This window comes from Trichechus manatus, unplaced genomic scaffold (genome assembly GCF_000243295.1).
Source record: "Trichechus manatus latirostris isolate Lorelei unplaced genomic scaffold, TriManLat1.0 scaffold00062, whole genome shotgun sequence".
Taxonomy (NCBI): Eukaryota; Metazoa; Chordata; class Mammalia; order Sirenia; family Trichechidae; genus Trichechus; species Trichechus manatus.
The window spans coordinates 13334576-13357120 of NW_004443998.1; positions in this window are offsets into that span (position 1 = coordinate 13334576).

The window sequence follows — 22545 nt, forward strand, 5'->3', positions numbered from 1 at the left end:
GAGCAAGAGTGGAAGGTTTTAAGAAGAGGAAGAGATAGCACTTGCTGGAGTGTCCAAATGTTTCCCACATCAGGAAGGAAGCTGTGATATTGACAAGAGTCTTTCATGTTCTCTGAGGATAAAGGGTTTTACATCATGACTTTCCTTATTAAGAACTACCAAGAATCCTCCTTTAGCACAGCTCCTTTATCTAAATTGCAGCACTCACCAAAATCTTGTCCTGTAATTTTCACTCAACTTTATTTTCCATTTCTCGCCGAAATGAATAGCGGACTCAGGCATTATTTCCTTATCTTATAAGTGCATCATATTGATCCTCATCCCTGTCTTACCCAGGCTGTTCCTCTTGACTATACGACCTTTCCTAGAGCTTCCATCCATTCCTAAAGACAGAGTTCAAGTCTCTCCTCTTCCACGTAGCGTTCTCTCAGTCTCAAGAACATCCTAATGGTCGACTTCTCTCAAACTACATCCCTTTTTCAGCACCAAATCTTAATTACTAATTGTTCTCTAGGAGCTCCTCCAGCCTTTTCAACTACAGAAATTCTTTGTGAACATGGACAATATAGTGATTTGGTATTTCCCTCATTGCCAAAATCTGGCTTTCATCCCCTGCTGAAGTGCTGGCTGCCTCCTAAGGTATGGGGACAGAGGGTGAGGGACTCTGAGGCAACTCCAGGCCTCAACTGCCACCAGTGTCTGAGGGGCCTGAGGGTGACGTGGAATAACCAGGAGGGAGGTCTGGGACTGAGAAAACAAAATGTGGTATATACATACAATGGAGTATTATTGTTCAGCTGTAAAGAAAAATGAACTCCTGATACATGCTATGACATGGACGAACCTTGAAAACATTATGTTGAGTGTAATAAGTCAGTCACAAAAGGACAAATATTGTATGATCCCACTTGTATGAAATATCTAGAATAGGCAAATGCATAGAGACCAAAGTTTATTAGTGGTTACCAGGGGTCAGTGCAAGGGGGAAATAGGGAGTTATTTGCATCAGGGGCACTGAGTTTCTGTTAAGGGTGATGAAAAATTTGGAAATGGATAGTGGTGATGGTTGCACAATATGGTGAACATAATTAATGCCATTAAATTGTACATGGAAAAATGGATTGGAATGGAAAATGTTATATATGTTCTGCCATAAAAAATAATAAAATGCAGCTCTAGAGTGTCTTTGTGAAGTGTTTAGCATCAGAACTAAAACGTTAGGAGTTAGGTTGTGTGTTGGGTTTGACATAGATGAAGATATACTGGAAATATTTAATAGAATATGGAAGAATTTGAGCTAAAAAATGTTGACATTATTCAATGTGATGTGTGCTTATTATCTAAAAGAAACGTTCAAATAATATGATACAGTAATTAGGAATTCTCCCTCTGGGACCAAAAATAATAAATGGACAGGCAGTCTTTTTTGATGACTGGTTTGTAAATGGCAAAAAGCAGCAGTATGTTCTTTACATAAATCCTTAACTAGAGAATATATTCAACAGAAAGCTACAGGATGGAAAATCAAGGTAGATATTATTATGGAGCTATGATATGACCTGCCAGCTTCATACAAATCTCATAGAAAGAAGTCAGTGGACATTGAAGTGGACATAATTCAGTTTCCTTTTTAAGGCCTCCAAAGACAAAAGCAGTTTAAAACCTAACTAAATGAACCAAAAAAAAAAAAATGTTTGCTAAATTTTTTTAAATTAAAAACAAAAACTAATTACATGGTACTTGGCCAAAAATTATTGTTCAATTACCTATTTCTTCAAAGTTACAAGGTGAATTGTGTCATATTCTAAGTTCCTAGAAATCTTTTTTTTACAGTGAAGTTTTTTTTGTTTTTTTTTTAACAGTAGAAGCCAACAAATGAATGTGGAAGAAATGATGGGATTAGAAATTCACCACTTGGCAATCATCATCATAGTAACTTGATTCCAGCAAGAAAACATTAATGGTTGCTAAAATTAGTGGGTGAAAGTTAGAAGAGTAGCAGAATATTTACATCGTCTCAGTGTAGCTCCCACAAGATTCTTAAACAGTATAAAATAGTAACTTTACAGGTACTGCAAGATACAGTGCGTCTAAGTGTTCTGCCGCTATATGACAAGGGTCTCTTTTCCTCAAGTTTCCGATAAAGTGTTCTTCATTTTCACCCGAGCCTTCACCTACAGTGCCGCTAACACCCATATTTTTACCATCCATTCGTGAAGATTTAGGTATTTTCTAAGATGGTACGTGTTTTCTCTTCATTCTGAGTCCTCACTAGCAGAGTCATTCATATTTCTATGAACATTCTGTGCAAAGCAATCGAGGCTTTTCTGTCATGCTCCTCAAAATTCTTCCAGCCTCTGCCGGTTGCCCAATTCCAAAGCTACATTTTTAGGTATTTGTTACAGCAGTACCCCACTTCCAGGTAAGAAAAGCTGTTTTAGTTTCCTTTTGCTGCTGTAACAAATTACCCCGGATTTAGTGGATTCAGACAACACTTAATTATTATAGTTTTGGAGGTCAAAAGTCTGGCATAGGTCTCACTGAGCTTAAATCAAGGTATCAGCAAGGCTGTTTTCCTTCTGGAGGCTCTAGGAGAGAATCTGTTTTCCTGCTTTTTCCATCTTGTAGAGGCCATGTATATTCCTTGACTTGTGCCCCTGCCACCTCCATCTTCAAAACCAGCAAATGCGTTACCCCAACTGGTAAATAACTGTTGTCACTTTATTTTTTAACTGTACAACCTGTATCTTTCATGAATGAGATATTCTGGATAATCTCTCTGAAATTACTTTTTGTTCTTTGGCTCTGATTGTGTAACTCTACCTAAGAATCTATAATGGAGTCCCTGGTCAACACAAATGGTTAAGCACTTGACTACTAACTGAAAGTTTGGAGGTTAGAACCCACACAGGTACCTCAGAAGAAAGGCCTGGTGATCTGCTTCCAAACGCTCATATCCTTGAAAACCTTATGGAGTTAAAAAAAAAAAAAAAAAAATGATGGTGTGGAGTTCTACTTTAACACACATGGGGTCGGCATGAGTTAGAAATCAACTCAACTGTTTTTTTTTAAAGAATCTATCTATACATATGGGTGAAGCAAGAGTAGAAAGAACCACATAATGTTTGTGTTTTCAAGTTCCATGTTTATCTTGAGATAAAGAGCCAAACTGTGATCTAGTGTGGTACCCTGAGGTAGGTAATCTTTCTTGCACAGTAGCAAATACTGGATTTCCCTAATACCAAATAACTCACTATGCTACGCCAAGAATGATTTTAAAATAAGGTAATCAAAGGACATGAAGTAAAAGTGGCAATATGTAGCAATGAATCAGCATGTAGTATATCATCTACGCAACAACTGAGGGAAATTTCCCTGAATTAGATGCTTTATAGATTTCTTCAAAATCTGAGAGTTTATGTAAATTGGAATAAAAACAGTTACCTAGGGTTTTGCATTGAGACTGTCTTAGTTATTATCTAGTGCTTCTGTAACAAATACCACAAGTGGGTGGCTTTAACAAACAGAAATTTGTTTTCTGATAGTTTGGGGGTCTAGACATCCGAAATCAGGGCACCAGCTCTAGGGGAAGGCTTTCTGTCTCTGTCAGCTCTGGAGGAAGGTCCTTGTCTCTTCAGCTTCTGCTTCCTGGTTCCTTGGAGCTCTCTGTGTGTCTTGGTATCTATCTTACCCCATCTCTGCTACTTTATTATCTCAAAAGAGATTGATTTAAGACACCCTACACTAATCCTGTCTCATTAACATAACAAAAACAACCCATTCCGAAATGGGATTAAAATTACAGGCATGAAGTTTAGGATTTACAACACATATTTTGGAGGGACACAATTCAATCCCTAACAAATTCATCACATGATGCTGGAGATGGTCTGAAATTCTTAACAATCCCAATGAACCATGCAAGTATAGAATCATATGTATAATATAAATATTTATAATTTTCCTACATATGTATATATCCATAAACACTATATAGTATTATTTTTCGTGTATTTTAATAAATGATAAATGTCATCATGCCATACACATCCTTCTGCAATTGGCTTTTTTCACCCAATATTATGCTTTACAACTTACCCATGTTGATATCTGTAGCTCTGATTTATGATTTGTATAGCTCTCTGCTACTCTGTTTTGTGAATGTAACACAATTTATTTGTTCACTTTTTGATGGGCATTTTGGATGCTGCCAACTTTTCTCTATAAACTGTATTGCCGCAAATAGAATCCACATATGGATGAGGTTAACTAGGGTTATCCCTCTGAGTGGAATTGTTGGTTCTAAGGGTATGAACATCTTCATCCTTCCGAAATCCTGCAGTTGCTCTCCAGGAAAGCGCTACCAATTTATTCTCTCTACAGTAGTGTGTGGGCATTGCTCTGGCTGGCTTTGTATCTCCACCAAATCTTGGTATTGCCAGTTTTTTTTTTGGTTATGTTTTTGTCACCTGATATTCTTAATAAGGAAGCCCATTGTTTTAATTTGCATTTCTGAGATTTCTCCTAATAATTCAGCATGTTTTCATTTGTTCGTTGGCTGGTGATGTTTCCTTTAATGTGAATCACTTTTTCTTGTATTTAAACCATTTTCCTGTTGGTTTGCATATCTTTTGTCTTACTGATTTGCATAAGTTCTTTTTTTTTGGTTACTAAGTAGTTAGTTATATGCATTGAAAATATCTTTTCCTGGGATGTGGCTTTTATTTCACTTTTTTATGATGTCTTTTTGTGTGGAAATTTTAAATAGATTTCTTCATCCTTATTTTTTCATGGTTTATGTTTTTCAACTATTTGCTTTGTTTTGAAGGTTTGATTTTCATACTTAGCTCATTAATCTACCTGGAACTGATTTGTTTATATGGTGTGAGGTAGAGATCTAATTTTATTTTATATAAATAGATATCCAAATATCAATGAAGAGTTCATTTTCTCCCACTGATTTGTAATACATCAGTGCTCTGCCAGCATCAACTTTTTATAGATTTGTGGGTCTCTTTCTAGATGCCCTCTTTTATTCTATTGATCAATATGTCTTTTAAAAATTGTTCAATTTTTAATATCAGCATTTCCCTTTAACAGTGTATGACAGTGTATTGCCTCTTGAATATTTTTCTGGTTTAGTCTCTGTAAATGACTGCCTTTTACCCATGGACCACAAAGCAGGCAATGAAGAAGAGTGTGATGCAGGTCATTCAACATCCTGTTAATATGAGTTAGTCATTAGTACTTTCACATTTATCAGGTATCAGTTATTTATTTTAGTTTTTTTTTGTTTTTATTTTGTAACCAAGCAAGTTAAATTATGGTATGAAAGAAACATCAGAGTCAAGATAAAACTGTAGAGATTAGGCCAATTTCGTAATTAAAATAGAATATTTAATGTTTTTAATTTTATATGAAGTATATTCAGGTACACAATTCATATTTTTAAAATCATTGTACATTGATACTTCTTAATAGAAAAAGAATTGATGGAAAAAGTTTTGAGAAGGAAGTTTTGAGGGAATTTATAAATATGTTTGGTGGACCTAGTGAGTGGCTGCTTTGCATGACTTATAAAATAATTTTATTTTACAGCCACATCTCATATAAATGAAGCCTAAAACATTAATATTGATTGAATGACACTGATATAAGTGGGAGAGCCACTATTATTACGTAAAAGAAGGGAGAGCCATCAATTTTACTTTGAAGTAAAAATAATGTTAATTAGGTTATGTTAAATTTATTGTCCATGAAGACGTAGCCAGTAGAGAGGCAAAACAAGGAGAGAAAGGAGAGTGAACCAAAGAATGTCTGCATGCTTGAGTCCACAGGAATGCTGGGAGTTAAGAACAGTGGGAGTCCGGCCAAGCTGGGCTAAGGGCCCCTCACAGCTGAGTCTACCCAATCCCCACTCCCACTTAGCCCGGCACCCACCACAGACTGGTGTTATGCTAAGGGAAAAGTATGTGCACTGAAGTCAAGAGTATTTAAAAGTGTAGCCACATGTGGGCTAAGTGTTTCTCACTTGGGGACAATCTTGAGAGGAGTTCATTCCATAGGTTAAGGGGGAAAGAGTGAAGAAAGAATTTGAGATATACAAAGTACCTTGACCCGGTATACTCATAAGAGTTTCTAAGTATTTCAGGCCTCTTGTTTCCCCTGGTGACTCAGGCCAGAATCAGTGCAATTACTAAATCATGTAGTGCCCATCCATGTTTTCTAGCCTGTTTCACCAACCAGGAAACCAAAGCCTGGGAAATGGTGAAGTTCATTTCCCGGTGATCTGTATAAGTTAGCCTGCGGTAAGACCAGTCATAGCTGGGGCTGTGACTCATAGCAGCCTTCAAATAGATTGCATCCCTGTCCTTCCTATTTTCCAGGAACTTCAGGTCACCTGGAGGTTGCATGGGAGGAGAACAAGGAATGTCATTTAATGTAGGTCACTAAAAACAGAAAAACCTTGAGTCAGATTTGCATCAGCTCTGTTTACTAGCTCATTTTCCTATCATTGGCTCAAAATAGAAAATATATACCTAGGGGACTTGAGAGCACAGGCAGCTCCTGCAGACTCCTGTTTGTTTCCGTGTTCACTGTTACTCATGCTAGATCCTGCTCTGGCTGCTAGGGCGAATGATTGCATCCTGAGCTGGTGACAACTCTTGAAGTTCCTATGGAGAAACTCCTCCTGCATATAGGGGTCAGACCTGAACAAAATAACCCCTTGGCCAATAGATGAATAAAGGAGAAATCTGCCAACTCTGTGCTTGTATGTTTTTGAGAACTTTGTTTAGGACTCATCTTGACAACTGAACCTGTTAACCAGGGCTCATAACTCAGCTGTTGGCTGGGGCAGGAGTAAGTGAGATGAATGTGTGATGCTGCAGATGTAAGGGCAGGGAGTGAGGGAAGGCCTGGGAAATGGGCCATGCAGCACAGGTCAACCTCTCTCACCTTAAAAACAAACCAACAAACTACCTTCCTGGCAAAACCCTAACCTGTGGGTTGGCCTGATTCGGCCCAAAGGTCTCCACTTGCACCCACCTACAAACAGTGTTTCCATACCTATGCACAACTTTTCAGAAGCAAATGGTTCATGAATAAAAATTAGGTACTTAAAAAATTTATTGTAAGCAGCAGTCTTTTCTCATGATGAAAAGCGGAAACTAAGCACTACAAAGGAATTTTTTCTCGTTGCCGTGGAGTCAGCTCCCACCCATAGTGACCCTATAGTACATAGTAGAACTGCCCCGTAGGGTTTCCAAGGAGCGGCTGGTGGATTCCAACTGCCTACCTTTTGGTTAGCAGCCAAGCTCTTAACCACTGCACCACCAGAGCCCCCAAAGGAATAGTTATCATTATATTACTTTTTCCCTTTTGAAGTGAAAGACTGTTTCTAACTTCATTTCTGAAATTTCTCACACCTGCATAATTCAATTTTGTGGAAGTTATTTAATTGCATTGACTTTTTTTATTAGTTAGAAATATATTTTCTAGTTCAATGTTGGATCAACAGAAAATAGAACAGATATATCCAGTACAACTAATCCTCATGCTAAGGATTTTTTGGCACTGTGGTTGCCTACGTTTATAATGAATCAGAATCACCTGGAGAGCTTGTTAAAATACGGATTATGGGGCTCATCCCAAGAGTTTCTAATTCAGTAGGTCCTGGGTGCAGCCTGAGAGTTTGCATTTCTAACCATTTCCAATGTGATCCTGATGCTACAGTTCTGGGACCACACTTGAGAGCCATCATCTTAGCAAATCAAATCTAATATTTGTTGGGTAAAGAATTTGGAAAATCCAAACAGTAAATTTATTTGTGTGTGTGTGTGTGTAATTTAATAGATGTTATAAAATTGTTAACATATCATTTACTATATAGCTGAAAGGTAAGATTTATCAAATAAAGAATCACCAGTTGCAGTCAAGTCAGTCCCTACTCATGGTGACCTATGTGTATCAGAGAAGAACTGTACTCCTTAGGGTTTTAAATGGCTGGTTTTTCAGAAGTATATCACCAGGCCTTTCTTCTGAGGCACCAGTGGAGTTATGGTTTGAATTGTGTACCCCAAACATATGTGTCAACTTGGCTAGGCCATGATTCCCGGTACTGTGTGATTGTCCACCAGTTTATCATCTGATGTGATTTTCCTGTGTGTTGTAAATCCTACCTTTATAATGTTAATGAAGCAGGATTAGAGGCAGTTATGTTAATGAGGCAGGACTCAATCTACAGATTAGGTTGTGTCTTGAGTCAGTCTCTTTGAGATATAAGAGAATTGAACAGAGAGACATGGGGAGCTCCTACCACCAAGAAAGCAGAGCTGGGAGCAGAGTGTGTCCTTTGGACCTGAGGTCCCTGTGCTGAGAAGCTCCTAGACCAGGGAGTGATTGATGACAAGGATCTTCCCCTAGAGCTAACAGAGAGAGAAAGCCTTTCCCTGGAGCTGGCACCCTGAGTTTGGACTTCTAGCCTCCTAAACTGTGAGAGAATAAATTTCTCTTTGTTAAAGACATCCACTTGTGGTATTTCTGTCATAGCAGCACTAGATAACTGAGACAACTGGGTAGACTCGAAATTCCAACCTGTTGTTAACAGTTGACTGTGTTAATCATTTGCACCACCCAGGAACAAGTACATGTATTTAGGAGGTTTAACATCCATTTAACATTTCTACTGAGGTTGCTATTGTTAGAATTTTTTTTTTTTTTTAATTTCATAAACATTGGATTTTTCTTTCTATTATTTTGTTTTCTCAAAACAACTAATTGATCAACTTCTCCTTGTCTGACAGATCTATATGTGATCACTGCTCATTCAGGGCAAGAAGGATTCCTGGTTGTCCTCCTTTATGCCCGTCCCCTAAGAAATCCTATGGGGCAGTTCTACTTTGTCACATGGGGTTGCTATGAGTCAGAATCAACTGCACCTAGCAACAACAAGAACTCCCTGCTTTGTAAAGCTCTATTAAAAACAAACAAAAAACCTTTTACATGTAGAAATTATTGAATTTGCAAATATTTTGATATGTATATTTTCACCACAATTAAAAACAACAACAATCCAGTCAACACCAACCTTTCCTTACTTCCAGACATGTAATGTGTGTGTGTGTATGAGATTTCTGAAAATGAATGGTGCTTCTTTTGACAAAGTGTAACTATGAAGTGTTTTAAGCTGTGTGGTATTGTTAACAAGTATTAGTTGCACAGTATAAGGAAGAGGGAGGCAAACAAAAACCATGTGAGCTTGTATTTTGTATATGACTTCTTCTTACATAAATTTGTACATAAACAAAAATGCAAGACAATATGTGCAATATTCCTTTGCTCTTCCCTCTGTTGTAAAATCGTCTGATGTTAATCAAGGGAATATCTCTTCTAGTTATTTCAGATTTAGATCTATGATGATTTTATTGCATGTTTTTATCTTACTGAAAGTACAGATGTGTTATTTAAGCAGCCTTGTCCTTAAAAGAAAGAATTGGCTCTTATCACTCATTGTTAATGGATAGAGTGTTCCAGGACATGAAATAACCTAGAGCTTCTCCTTTGGTCAAATTGTGGAAAGTATCTTCTGGAATTCTGTCTGATGACCAGGCAGAGAGTGTTCCCAGATCAGGTGACACTGTCAGAGACTTCAGAGTCTTGGGCTTAAAGGAACGTAGATCTGTGAAGCCCAATTTAGCTGAAAGTTGGGTTCATTTTGTTTTCTTCTTGGTTTCTGGCACAATCCTGCTTTACTCTACAGGCTACAAACCTCCACATGCCAGTCTGGAACTCCTCCAGCTTTTTCAGTTCACAAAATAAGAGCCAGGTTCACCTCCATGACTCTACGCTTTATTGAAGTTGGTATTTGAAGAATTATTAACCGAATTTCTTCTAATAAAGTCTCAGAGAATTTGATCTCATCCATCTTAGGGAATTAAGAGTAAGTGGACATCTTAGGATTGTCACAATAAAATACCACAAAGTCAGTGGCTTTAAAGAATAGAAATTTATTGTGTCAGTTCTGGAGGCTGGAAATCCAAATCAGGATTGCCAGCTATGCTGATTCCTTCTGAGGGCTCTGAGAAACTGTCCTATGCCTCTCTCCTAGTTCCTGGTGGCTCCTGGGAATACTTGGCATTTCTTAGCTTCTAGATGCACCTTCACATGGCATCTTTCCCCTGGATGTCTCTCTCTATCCTCTGCTTTTATAAGACACACTCAGAAGGGATTAAGAGTCAATCTACTCTGGTATGACCTCATCTTAACTGATAACATCTTCAAAGAAAGACACTATTTCCAAACAAGGTCACGTTTACAGGTACAGGGATTAGAACTTCAACATATCTTTTTGGGGGACACAATTCAGTCCATGATAGTGGTATATAATTAAATTCAATCATATCATCATATGTAAGAAATATGTAAAATGATTTTTTCTTCTAAAATACAAGTAGAATTACGGTTTGATTTCAGGTTTCCGAACTGTGTTAATTTGGACAAAAGGCTTAGTGAAACCTCTTTAAGCTTTATTTTTCTCATCTCTAAAATGAGTTTAATAATTCTCCCTTTCTGGCATTGTTGTGAGGATTAAATAAGCATGTTTTATTATTTTTATTTTTATCAATACCCCTCTGATTCTCTATTCAGACAGATAACATTATATTTTATACATTTTTTTGTGGCTTTCAAATGATGCAGGCAGTGCTGTAACTGGGAGATCAATTTTTAGAACAATAGTGGAAAAGTAACATTTTATTCATTCTAGGTATTGGATATATCTAATCGAGCATTTTCCACACTGAGGAAATAGGTGCTTTCCTACATTACCAGTGTGTATTTGTGACTTAGTTTTAGTTTTAGATAAGCCATTCTTCAAGTAATAACTATAATTTTGCGTGTGTATACTTACTTACTTAACAAACCATACATTCTCCGGTTTTGTTTTCCAATTCTAGTTTTCTTGAAGTTTTGTCCTAAACTGAGAACTCGTAATTTAAAGTCAGCCTAAATTCTACATATCAAAACATGAACACTTGAGTTTACTTCAGAGTTCTAAAAGGAGCATTTGAAATAGTATACACAACCATAAAATTTTATAACTAGAAGAAAACTTAAAATATCATTTATAGATAAGAAAACCAAAGCTCTGGTGTTAATAAGTTAATGATAAAGCTCATGGTATGAATGTTACCCTTTAAGAAATCTGTTTCGTGAGGTTTCTATATAACCTCAAGGTTCTGGTAAAAGTAGGAAACATGCCTGTTCTCTTTAGTGAATGATAAAAAGGGAAATTAAGAAGGCAGTTCTGAGCCAAGAGGCTTGTGAGGCAATATGCCTTCTTCAAACAATCTGGCCATACTAGATTTTGGAGAGAGACATAACGTTTCTATATTTCTGTTCATCACTTATTTACGTCAGTCTTCTGCAACTTGTCACCCAAGTAACTCGGGGTCAAGAGGACACAGTTTTGTGATACTAAGAACTAGCTAGCCAGGAAAATTGGAGGTTTTCAATGTGCTAATCAAGCTGAAGGACTTAGGAGATGGCTGTTTGCCTGGGACCTATTAAGCCTCTCAGCTTCCCCAAGAAGTTAGCTACCTAAGGGGCATAATTCCTTTTGGAGTGCTCTGGCTTCATCTTTCACTGACTGACAGCCGTTGTCTTGTTTTTGTTCCCCCTTTTAATGGCCAGTGGGCACTTTCTCTCTCCTGAACAGGTACTAACTTCTGGCCTTCTTCATAGGGAATACCCTCACCATTCTGTTCATTGACACCTTGGGCAGGGTGTCCAAGTCCTTTCTTTTGGTTTAAGGGTTCTTAACAAATGTCCAAGATTGTTGTGTTGTCCATAGCTGTGGTTGGCAGAAGGGTTCATGCTCAAGGGCAACTCATCCATAGTATCCCTGCCACTCTGCTTCTGGTCCTCGTGCATTCAAAGTTGCTCCATCTCGCTTCCATTTTGAATACTTCTTACTCTCATTTTGAGTTACCCCAGTCTTCCCTATTTCCTTACACAAAGCCTAGCACCAAATACAATGTTCTACTTCACATTCCAATTAGTCTTTCTTTCACATATGCCTAAGAGGGGGAATTCTCAATAACATCCCTTCACACAAGGTACAAGAAAGGGAACCAATACAACAGAGGACAGGATACAACATTTTCATTGATTCAAGCTTAATCTTACCTTAGAATTGACTAGGGTAATTAAATAATTTTGCTAAGTAATTTCCAGCACATTGAAATTATGCCAGTTTATTACACCGCTTATCATAGCCTTAATGTGGGAAGTATCTGAGACTTGCTTCAAACCAATAGAATATGGCAAATGTGATGGGATAGCTCTCCTTAATTAGGATAAATTATATGATAAAGCTGATGGGCTGTCTTATCCATGATGATGTTTCACAGTAGAAGACATCATCTTAGCAGACAGGAGAGACTTTTCTCCCTTGCTGGTTTGAAGTAAACTGACAAGTTGTTAGAGGACCTATGGAGAGGACTATGTGGCAAGAAACTGCAGACAGAATCTAGCTGCTGAGAGCAGCCCCAAGCCAACAGCTAGCATAAATATGGGGATCTCACTCATATAAGGGTATGTGCTCTGCCAGCAAGGTGAATGGGTTTGAAGTAGATTCTTCCCCAGTCAATTCTCCAGATGAGAATGCAGTTTGGCTGACACCTAGAGTGCAGCCCTGTGAGCAGAGGAGCTGTGCTAAGCCGTGTCCCTGACCCACAGACACTGTGAGGTAATAGGTACCTACAGTTTTAATCCATTAAATTTGTGGTAATACTATCAGCAAAATTAAATAGCCTTTGAGTTTGCTGTACAGTTTTCTGTTTAGCTCTCCCATAAAAAACCTGCCGTTTGACTTAGGAAATTTGTTGCCACTCATTTCCTCTTTCCCCGCCGAGTTCATTCTTTCCCATTACTCCTCATAGGCCCACTCACACAGGCTTTCCCCTGAGCTCTTTGTTTTCCTTCCAGGCCGCCTCATTTCCTGGCTCTCTTCTTTCTCTTTTCACCTTCAGCTCTATTTCTCATCCTCTTTCCTTTTCCTTTCTTAATCCAGGCTCAGAGCCTCTTTTAAAAAAGCTTTGATGGTTGGAGAAAATTTAGAATAGATAGATAAGTAGATACAGATTTAGATATCAGTAGATGTATTAACCAAAAACCAAACCCATTGCCGTCGAGTCGATTCTGGCTCATAGCGACCCTATATATAAGTCGTATAAATCAGGAGAGCTTATGACTTCTTTTTTCCAATTTTGGACTTGAACAGTAGTGAAAAGCAATAATACCTATACGATTTAGACTGGCCTGGGTTTACTTAACAGATGGTTTACTTTCTTGAAGCTACAGCTGCATAAGGAATGAAAATTTTCTTTTTTTGCTTAGAAAATTCCTCCATGTTTTAGGTACACAAATAGCACAGTGCCATCCCTATTGCATGTGAATGATATACGCCCTACATTTCTAGGCAAAGTTGCAGGCAAAGCTATGTTCATTTTGATAAGGAAGCTTTGTTGTTTGATCTTCCTAAGTTAGGAATCCAGAAGTGAAGAGAATAACAGAGGGCTGAGATTCATATACCATATACTTTATGTTTATTCTATTTAGCCTTATAAGTAATTGAAAAATCAATTGTATTTTTTTAATATTTTGAATATGATAAAAATCAATATATTTGAGTTCCACTTCTGGTAATAACTGAGTAACACCTATGAGACCAAAATTCCTGCAGACAATGAATATAAATTATGAATAAAATATGAAAACAACTGTTGAAGGCACTAGAGAGAGAACAAAAATGTGTCAAAACTGGAGAGAGGTCAACAGTGAGAAGAAGGGGAAGGCCCTGAGTGAATTTCCCATCTTTATAGGTTTATCCTGAGAGCGGTCCACAGTCTGTGCAGCTAGAACTGCAATTTGCTTTATGAGGCCAACATAGCTATAATACCATTAGTTGACAGAAAGTTTTAAAGTGCAGTCCGATATGCCTCATAAACACAGTCACAAAAAAATTTTGACCTAATATTAGCAAAATTCAGCACTATACAGTGAAATCTGTGAAAGCCGGAATTTCACGGGACTGCCTTGTTTTTCCAGGTCTTGTAAGTTTTCCACCTGTGACAGGGTGCAGTCTTACCACTTTTCTATCATTCTCTATTAGTGGGAAATATTTGAGTTTTCCTTCTCTGACAGGTTTCTACCTTACACAGGTTCCAGCTTTCATGGGTTTTACTGTAAAAAAAAGAATGTTATATCTTGATCAAGTTGGAATCCCAGGAATGCAAGGTTGGGCTAATATTTGCAAATGTAATTCACCATATTAAAAGAATAAAAGAGAAATTTTATTGTTGTTATGTGCCATCGAGTCGATTTCGACTAATAGCGACTGTCTTAATCATCTAGTACTGTTCCAACAGAAATACCACAAGTGGATGGCTTTAACAAAGAGAAGTTTATTCTCTCACAGTCCTGTAGGCTACAAGTCCAAATTCAGGGCGTCAGCTCCAAGGGAACGCATTCTCTGTCAGGTCTGGAGGAAGGTCCATGTCATCAATTTTCCCTTGGTCTGGGAGCGTCTCTGCACAAGAACCTCTGGTCCAAAGGACGCGCTCTGCTCCCGGCACTGCTTTCTTGGTGGTATGAGGTTCTCTGCTCACTTCTCTCTTTTTTATCTCAAAAGAGATTGGCTTAAGACACTATCCAATCTTGTATACCTCATCAGTATAACTGCCACTAATCCATCTTATTAGATCATAGTGATTGAATTTACAACACATAAGGAAATCACATCAGATTACAAAATGGTACACAATTATACAATACTGGGAATCATGACCCAGCCAAGTTGACAGATATTTTGGGGGGACATAATTCAATCCATGACAGCGACCCTGTAAGACATAGTAGAACTGCCCCATAGGGTTTCCTAGGCTGTAATCTTTACAGGAGCGGATCACCAGCTCTTTTCTCCCATGGAGCTGCTGACCTTTCAGTTAGCAGCTGAGTATTTAACTATTGCGCCACAGTACTCCTTGAAGTTTTATATAATTACTATGAAATCATTTCAATAAATAACAAAAAAGCATTTGACAAAATTCAGCATTGACTTGTGGTAACAATTCTCAGCAAACCAGGAATAGAGAGGAACTTCCTTAACCTGATACAGGACTTCTGTACAAAACTACAGGTGACATAATACTTAATGGTGAAATAGTAAGTGCTTTCCCTCCATGATTTCAGGTAGGCAAGAATGCCCACATCTGCCATTCCTGTTCAATATTGTACTGAATGTCCTAACCAGTGCAATGAGGCAATAAAAGTAAATAAAAGGCCTCAATTAAACAAGGAAGAAATAAAACTGTCTCTATATACAGAAAAGGTAATTTTTAACTTATAAAATCCTAAATAATCTATGATAAAAATACTGGAAATAATAAGTGAGTTGGCAAGGACACATACAAAGTTAGTAATAAAAAAATCAACTATTTTTATGTAATAACAGCAAGAAATTGGAAAATGAAATTACAGGAAAAAATTCACTTACAGGCTCAAAAAAACATTAAGAATAATTTAGAAAAAAAGATAGCGAAGACTTCTACACTGTAAACTGTAATACATTGCTGAAAGAAATTAAAGGAGAAAATTAATGGAATCAATGACAGAAAGAGTCAGTATTTGTGATGAGGAGTCTGACTCCATTTTTTGATGTTGGGCTGCTGACAGCTTTCATGTCTCACCTCTCCCTCTTCTTCTTGTGCCCATATCTGAACAAGCTGCTAAGAAAACCTTGGGTGCTTACTCCTTGGCACCAGCAGGAGCTTCAAACCAAGCAAGCCCCTGCTAGGTGAACTCTCACCCTGGCCTCACACCTAATAATAATTTAAAAAGTAAGCTAGTCTTCTTTCCTTGCTCTTTAAAGACATTTCTAACCTGCTTGAGGTGCCTACCTGCTATCCCCAGAGACCTCAATAATGTAAGTAATAAACCTTTTCATACTCTCTTGGTGCGTGTATATGTGTCATCATTAGTCTCAACATCCCAACCAAACCTTGGGTGAGGGCCCACCTGCCTCTGCAGGTGACCATAAAATATTGTGAAGACATCAATTCACCCAAACTGATCTATAGATTAAATGAAATCCCAAACACAAACCCACTGGGTGCTTCTGTAGAAACTGACTCTAAAACCTATGTAAAAAGACATGTAGTCATTATTCTTGTGTGTTGTCAAGTCAATTCCGACTCATAGTTGACCCTACAGAGGAGAGAAGAACTGCCCCATAGGGTTTCCTTGGCTGAAATCTTTATGGGATTAAATCACCATGTCTTTTCTCCCTCAGAGCGGCTGGTGGGTTCAAACCACTGACCTTTAGGTTAGCAGACAAGAGCTTAACCATTGCACCATAAACCCTAGAATATCCAATGCAATCTTGAAAAAGAAGAACAAAGTTGGAGGACTTAGGTTATCTGACCACAAGACTTATGTAAAGCTACAGTAATTGACACAGGGTGGTACCAGCATAAGGATTAACAAATAGATTAATGCAGCAAAATAGAGATTCCAGAAATAGACTCACATATTGATGGGAAAGGAAATTATGACAAAGCACTAAAGAATTCCAATGGGGGTTGCAAAGTCTTTTCAGCAAGTGATTCTGGGACAATAGGATAACCATATGGGAAAAAAGGAACTACAAACCCTACCTCATACCACACAGAAAAATTTATTTAAAATGGATCATAGACCAAATTGTAAATTTACAAAGCTTTTAGAAAAATAACCTAGGATAAAATGGCAGGGGATAATATCTTTGCAGTCTGAGATAAGCAAAGACTTCTTAGACAAGACACAGAAAGCAATAAATAACCATAAAAGAAAATAATTGATGAATTATACTTCATGAAAATTAAAAACTTCTGTTACCGAAAGACAGCATTAAGAAAATTAAAAGATGACCCAGTGTGGGAAATAATCAGCCTGGGAATGATCTGGACGCGGACACTCCCGAGCTGATTTTAAGGTCTCTGGGATCTGGACTGCACGTCCTGCACGCAGACGTGCCGTTCTCACCTGTAAACGGGAGGGAGCACCGAGTCTCTGAGAACTTGTTGATCTGTGAGCCTTAAAAGATAAGTTCAGATATTTACAAAAGTCTTGATGTGCTTTGAAGGAGAAAAATAACTTACCAGATATTTAGAAAAATGCCCAGGCGGAGACCTTAAAAATAAACTACTGCAAGTCCTCAGGGCTGCAGTCTTGTTTGTCTTTGTGTGTGTCTGTCTTTTTTGTTCATTTCGCCACCCAAAAACTGCTACATCTGGCGCCCGAACAGGGACCTGAAAGGCCGATCCTTGTACATACGGCGGCGAAACCGAAAGGGTAAGCACCCCGGGAAGTTGAAAAGGGGGACTTTCGGGAAAATCATGGGGAACTCCCCATCCTTGGAAAAGGAATATATAAAGCTTCTCAGAGGGCTTCTACATTCAGTTGGTGTAGAAGTGACTGACAAAAATTTAAAAATTCTGCTTCAACACATTACTGAGAAGTGCTATTGGTTTGCCTATCAAACAAAGGCGCAATTGAATTTGCGGGAATAGAAACAAGTTGTCAAAACATTAAGGCGATGTCATCAGAGAGACCAGCTAATAGATCTTAAATTGTGGACTATTTACAGTTTCATAACTCAAGCCTTACAATTGCTAGAATCAGATAGTGAAGGGGGCTCAAAATCTGCTGACCAAGAGAAAAAAATCTGTGAAGAGGTGGCTAATGAGCTTCCCCCACCTCCTGAAGCAGAGACAGCTGAATCCGATGCGTCGGAATCAGATTACGAAGAAGAAAAAGGGGGGCATCCTTCTTCAGAGACCTCTGAGCTGATAAAACTTCTTAAACAGGTGCTAAATATTTCAGCTGAAGGGAGGCCTTCCCTTCACTCTGCGCCACCTCTTAATCCTTGCACATTTCCTACTTCTGTATCTGACCCTCCTTTACCTTTACATTCTCCAATACCAGAAAAAAGAATAGGTCCTCAGAGTTTTATTTTTGGATATACAAGACCCCCCACAGATTGTTCAACTCCCTCTTAAAGGGATAGAGGAAAGCTCTCTTTTTATATTCCCTATTACCAGATAGAGATTTACAACAAATGCTCAATATCCACAAGGGGGTATGAATGTACAATACAATACCTTACAACCAGGTCTCCCTTTACCTTCCATGATCCCTAAATCTTTTCATCTACTGATAATTGACTTAAAAGATTGCTTCTTCACCATTCCTCTACAAGATCAGGATAAAGACAAATTTGCTTTTACCATACCTAAATATAAAAATGCTGGATGAAACATAGAAAAGTGATATGTTGTTACATTTGGGGCGAGGTTTTGCTTATGTTTCCACAGAACAAGGAGCTGAGTAGATACCAACTCGGAAAATAAAGTGAAAGCCATGAATCCCACCGACCCCCAAGCTACCTTCCTTCAGACTTTTCAACAATTGTCTTTACAGCAGAGCTTTACTGTGGCTACGCGTCATACAACTCCTCTCACATGGGGACAGTTAAAAAAGTTAACTCAAGAAACTGAACATACAGTGACCTCCACAGGCCAGCCATTGAATCTGACCAATTTATTTCTTACAATGTTGGCTGTGGTTACCTGTCAGGTTGGTATAATATCCGCCTCTGAGTATACTTATTGGGCATACATACCTAATCCTCCCCTAGTCAAAACAGTGACCTGGGGAGATAGTGAAATCCCGGTATACACTAATAATACTTATGTTTTTCCCCTTCCCTCTTGTAAAAATTGGGATCACCATCCCTCTTTTCAAAATGTCTCTTGGGTATACAACTTTTCTATAACAATAGAGGGATTCCCTATATGTATAGGACACCATTCCTTTTGCTTACAGGCGTCTCACGAGGCCTAGAGATTTCGTTATAATCATTCCACTTTAACAACATCTCTTGCGATGCTTTCAGTTAAAGGGTTTAAAACTTACAATACTAATAGCTCTGTTTCTGATCTAGAAAGTTATCTACCTTTGTGTCCTTTACCCGTGCTGAACCCAAGATTCCACCGTCTCGAGTAGACGGCCTATCGAGTATACGATCCTTCTATTTTGTTAAATGACTCCGCTTCAGGGTTAATACTTACAGATTAGAGTCCACATGGCCAGTTTCGAGAAAAATTCTCTAGACATACTTTACATTAACATAAACACAACTGGACCCTACAAGGGTCAGGTAATGAAACAGTAATATGACAAGATCGAGGATTAACTCCTCCCATACCACACCTTCTTAAACATCCTCTAAGACAAGGACACATTTAAAAATTACTTACTATAAGTGAGCCCATTTATATGTGGGTGGATAACATGTCTCTCAACGCTTTTAACCGTTCTGGTCCTTTTAAGGTAAACATACATACTAATAAGACACATTGGGCCCAAGCTTGTGTCCCATGTCCTTTTATTCTCATGTCTGGATCCTGGGTATAGAATAAAACAATGAGAGAGATTCAATGTAACAATTGTTCATTATTACAGTGTGTTAATAGTACATGGTAGAAAAGCTTTAATTGGTATCGAGATTCCCTCCTTATCACAAAAAGTAAAACAGAGCTTTGGCTTCCGGTGAATTTGACGCGACCCTAGAACGACTCAACAAGAATCACTCATCTTTACCAAGCTATTAGTACCCTTTTGAAAAGATCTCACAGACTGGTCGGGGTTATTATCACAAACATTCTGAGACTAGCTACAGTCACAGCTACGGCTACAATTACCGGGGTGACCTTACATCAAGAGATTCAAACTGCTGCTTTTGTTAAAGACTGACATCAAGATTCACATCTCCTATAACAACAACAACAAAAACTTGATTCTCAGATGACACTCGATATTCAAAACTTACAACAAACAGTTCAATGACTAAGCGACCAGGTCTCTGTGTTAACCACCCGGTCTATATTAAAATGTGATTAGAATTCCTCCCACATTTGTGTTACCCCTGTACCATATAACATTTCTGATGATTGATCAAAAGTTAAAAAAACATTATTGAGACATGAGAACTTGACAAAAAAAATCTTAAAATTAAAAAGAGATATTTCTGTTACTTTCAATAAGAATTTACCTGACCTAACAAATCAAGATATCTTAAAGAGAATTGCTAAAGGGCTATCTAAACTAAATCCTCTCAGTCAAACAAAAACTCTGGTTGCTACGACTCTGAACAACTCTACTATATTGATTATTATTCTTATTTTTCTTTTTATAGTCATCCGCCGATAGTTCCAAAACAGAACAGTAAAAAGAGAAAGAAATTTTATCTGTGTTACGACACATCAGAGTACATCAAAAAAACAAAAAAGGGGGAGATGTGGGAAATAATCAGCCTGGGAATGATCTGCACGCGGACACTCCCGAGCTGATTTCAAGGTCTCCGGGATCCGGACTGCACGTCCTGCACACAGACGTGCCGTTCCCACCTGCAAACGGGAGGGAGCACCGAGTCTCTGAGAACTTGCTGATCTGTGAGCCTTAAAAGATAAGTTCAGATATTTACAAAAGTCTTGATGTGCTTTGAAGGAGAAAAACAACTTACCAGATATTTAGAAAAATGCCCAGGCGGAGACCTTAAAAATAAACTACTACGAGTCCTCAGGGCTACAGTCTTGTTTGTCTTTGTGTGTGTCTGTCTTTTTTGTTCATCTCACCACCCGAAAACTGCTACAACCCAGAAACTACGAAATCATATTTGCAAACATACATCTGATGAAGTATTGCTATTTATGATACATAAAAACCTCTTATAAAAAAAATGAAAAGACAAACCCAATTAAAAAATGAGCAAAATATTTCAACAGACACTGGAAAAAAGAAGAGGTACAAATGGCCAATAAACACATGAAAAACTACTCCAGATCATTTGTTACCAGGGAAATGCATATTAAAATCTTAATCAGATATCATTTTAGAATGGCTGCAATTAAAAAGACTGACCTCTCCACATATGGGAAAGAAAGTGGGGCAATGGCAACTTGTATACATCAGTAATGGGAGCACAAAATGGTACAACCACATTGGAAAAAGGTCTAGCAGTTGCTTATAAAACTAAGCATATGTTTAATTTATGATCTGGTAATTCCACACCTAGGTATTTGTACAAGAAAAATGAATTGCAAAAAACAAAAATAAACTTGTACAAGAATGTTTATAGCAGCTTTATTTATAAAAATCAAATCCTCGAAACACCCTGTATTTGTATCAACAGGATAATGGATTTAAAAAAAAAATTGTAATATATTTCTACAATGGAATATTCCATGCCAATAAAAAGTAATGAACTGCTATTGCATAGAATAACATGAAGGAATCTAAAATACACTCTCCTGAATGAAAGAAGCCTTATATATGGACTACATATTGTGTAATTCTATTCATAGAATGTAGAAAGGGGCAAAATGAATCCACGGTGGGGAAAAAATAGAACAGTGGTTGCCTCGGCAGGGTGGGAAATTAGAGCTAGAGGAACTGAAATACATTATCAGGATTGAAAAAACAAAGTACATGCCTTTTGGCAATAAAACTTCAGAGTGCTTCTGGTATACAAAGGCTAAGCCATTCTAATGAAGGTCTCTTAATTATACTGAAGGATGCAATATTTATTTTATAAGATTTGATACTAAAATATATTTACCTTTAGACATCTGGTGGCACAATGGTTAAGAGCTCGGCTGCTAACCAAAAGGTCGGCTGTTTGAATAAACCAGCTGCTCCTTGGAAACCCTGTGGGGCAGTTCTACCCTGTCTATAGGGTCACTATGAATCGACTCGACGGCAATGGGGTTTTAGACATCAAATGCCAGTTTGTGCTTTTGTTAAGTTATATTACAGTCTACTTCTAAGTTTTTTTTTTTTATTTCTTGGCAAGCCATCTTAACAAAATTATGAAAAAATTACTATTAAATATGAAGTTGAATAAGGAAATTTGTAATATTATTAGATTTTTCCCTTTTCCCCTGCTTGTAGCCTCTTCCCCTTTCTCCCACTCAGTTTTAGTCAACTAGGCCTTTCAGTGTTCATTGCTTATATGAAATGCAATAACAAAAGCAAAAGCAGCTAACAAAATAAAAGAATCCTATCCTAGCTTTTGAGAATCTAAAACTCTTGACTCAGGGGTTTCGGGGATGGGAATGGGATATTTAAAGGGTTCATGGCACATAAGGAGAACCCAAAATGATAAAATTAACTTGGCAGAGTAGATAATAATTGTCTTTGCTAGGAGATTGCATTTGTGGATACCGATGGGATCCAGAGGGAGGCACCCTGGAGCAAGCACAGACAAATGGCAAAACCACCAGATAGCATCCTGAGACTCAAAAGCAGCAGGAACAAGGGTGCAGTTACCAAGGCAGAGCCCAGAGAGACAGCAAGATTTCAGAGAACAATTGGTTGCATGCTGTGTCCAGGCAGAAGACGTCAGGTATCTTGCAGGGTTTCCTGTCACCTGGTGAGTTATGGGAT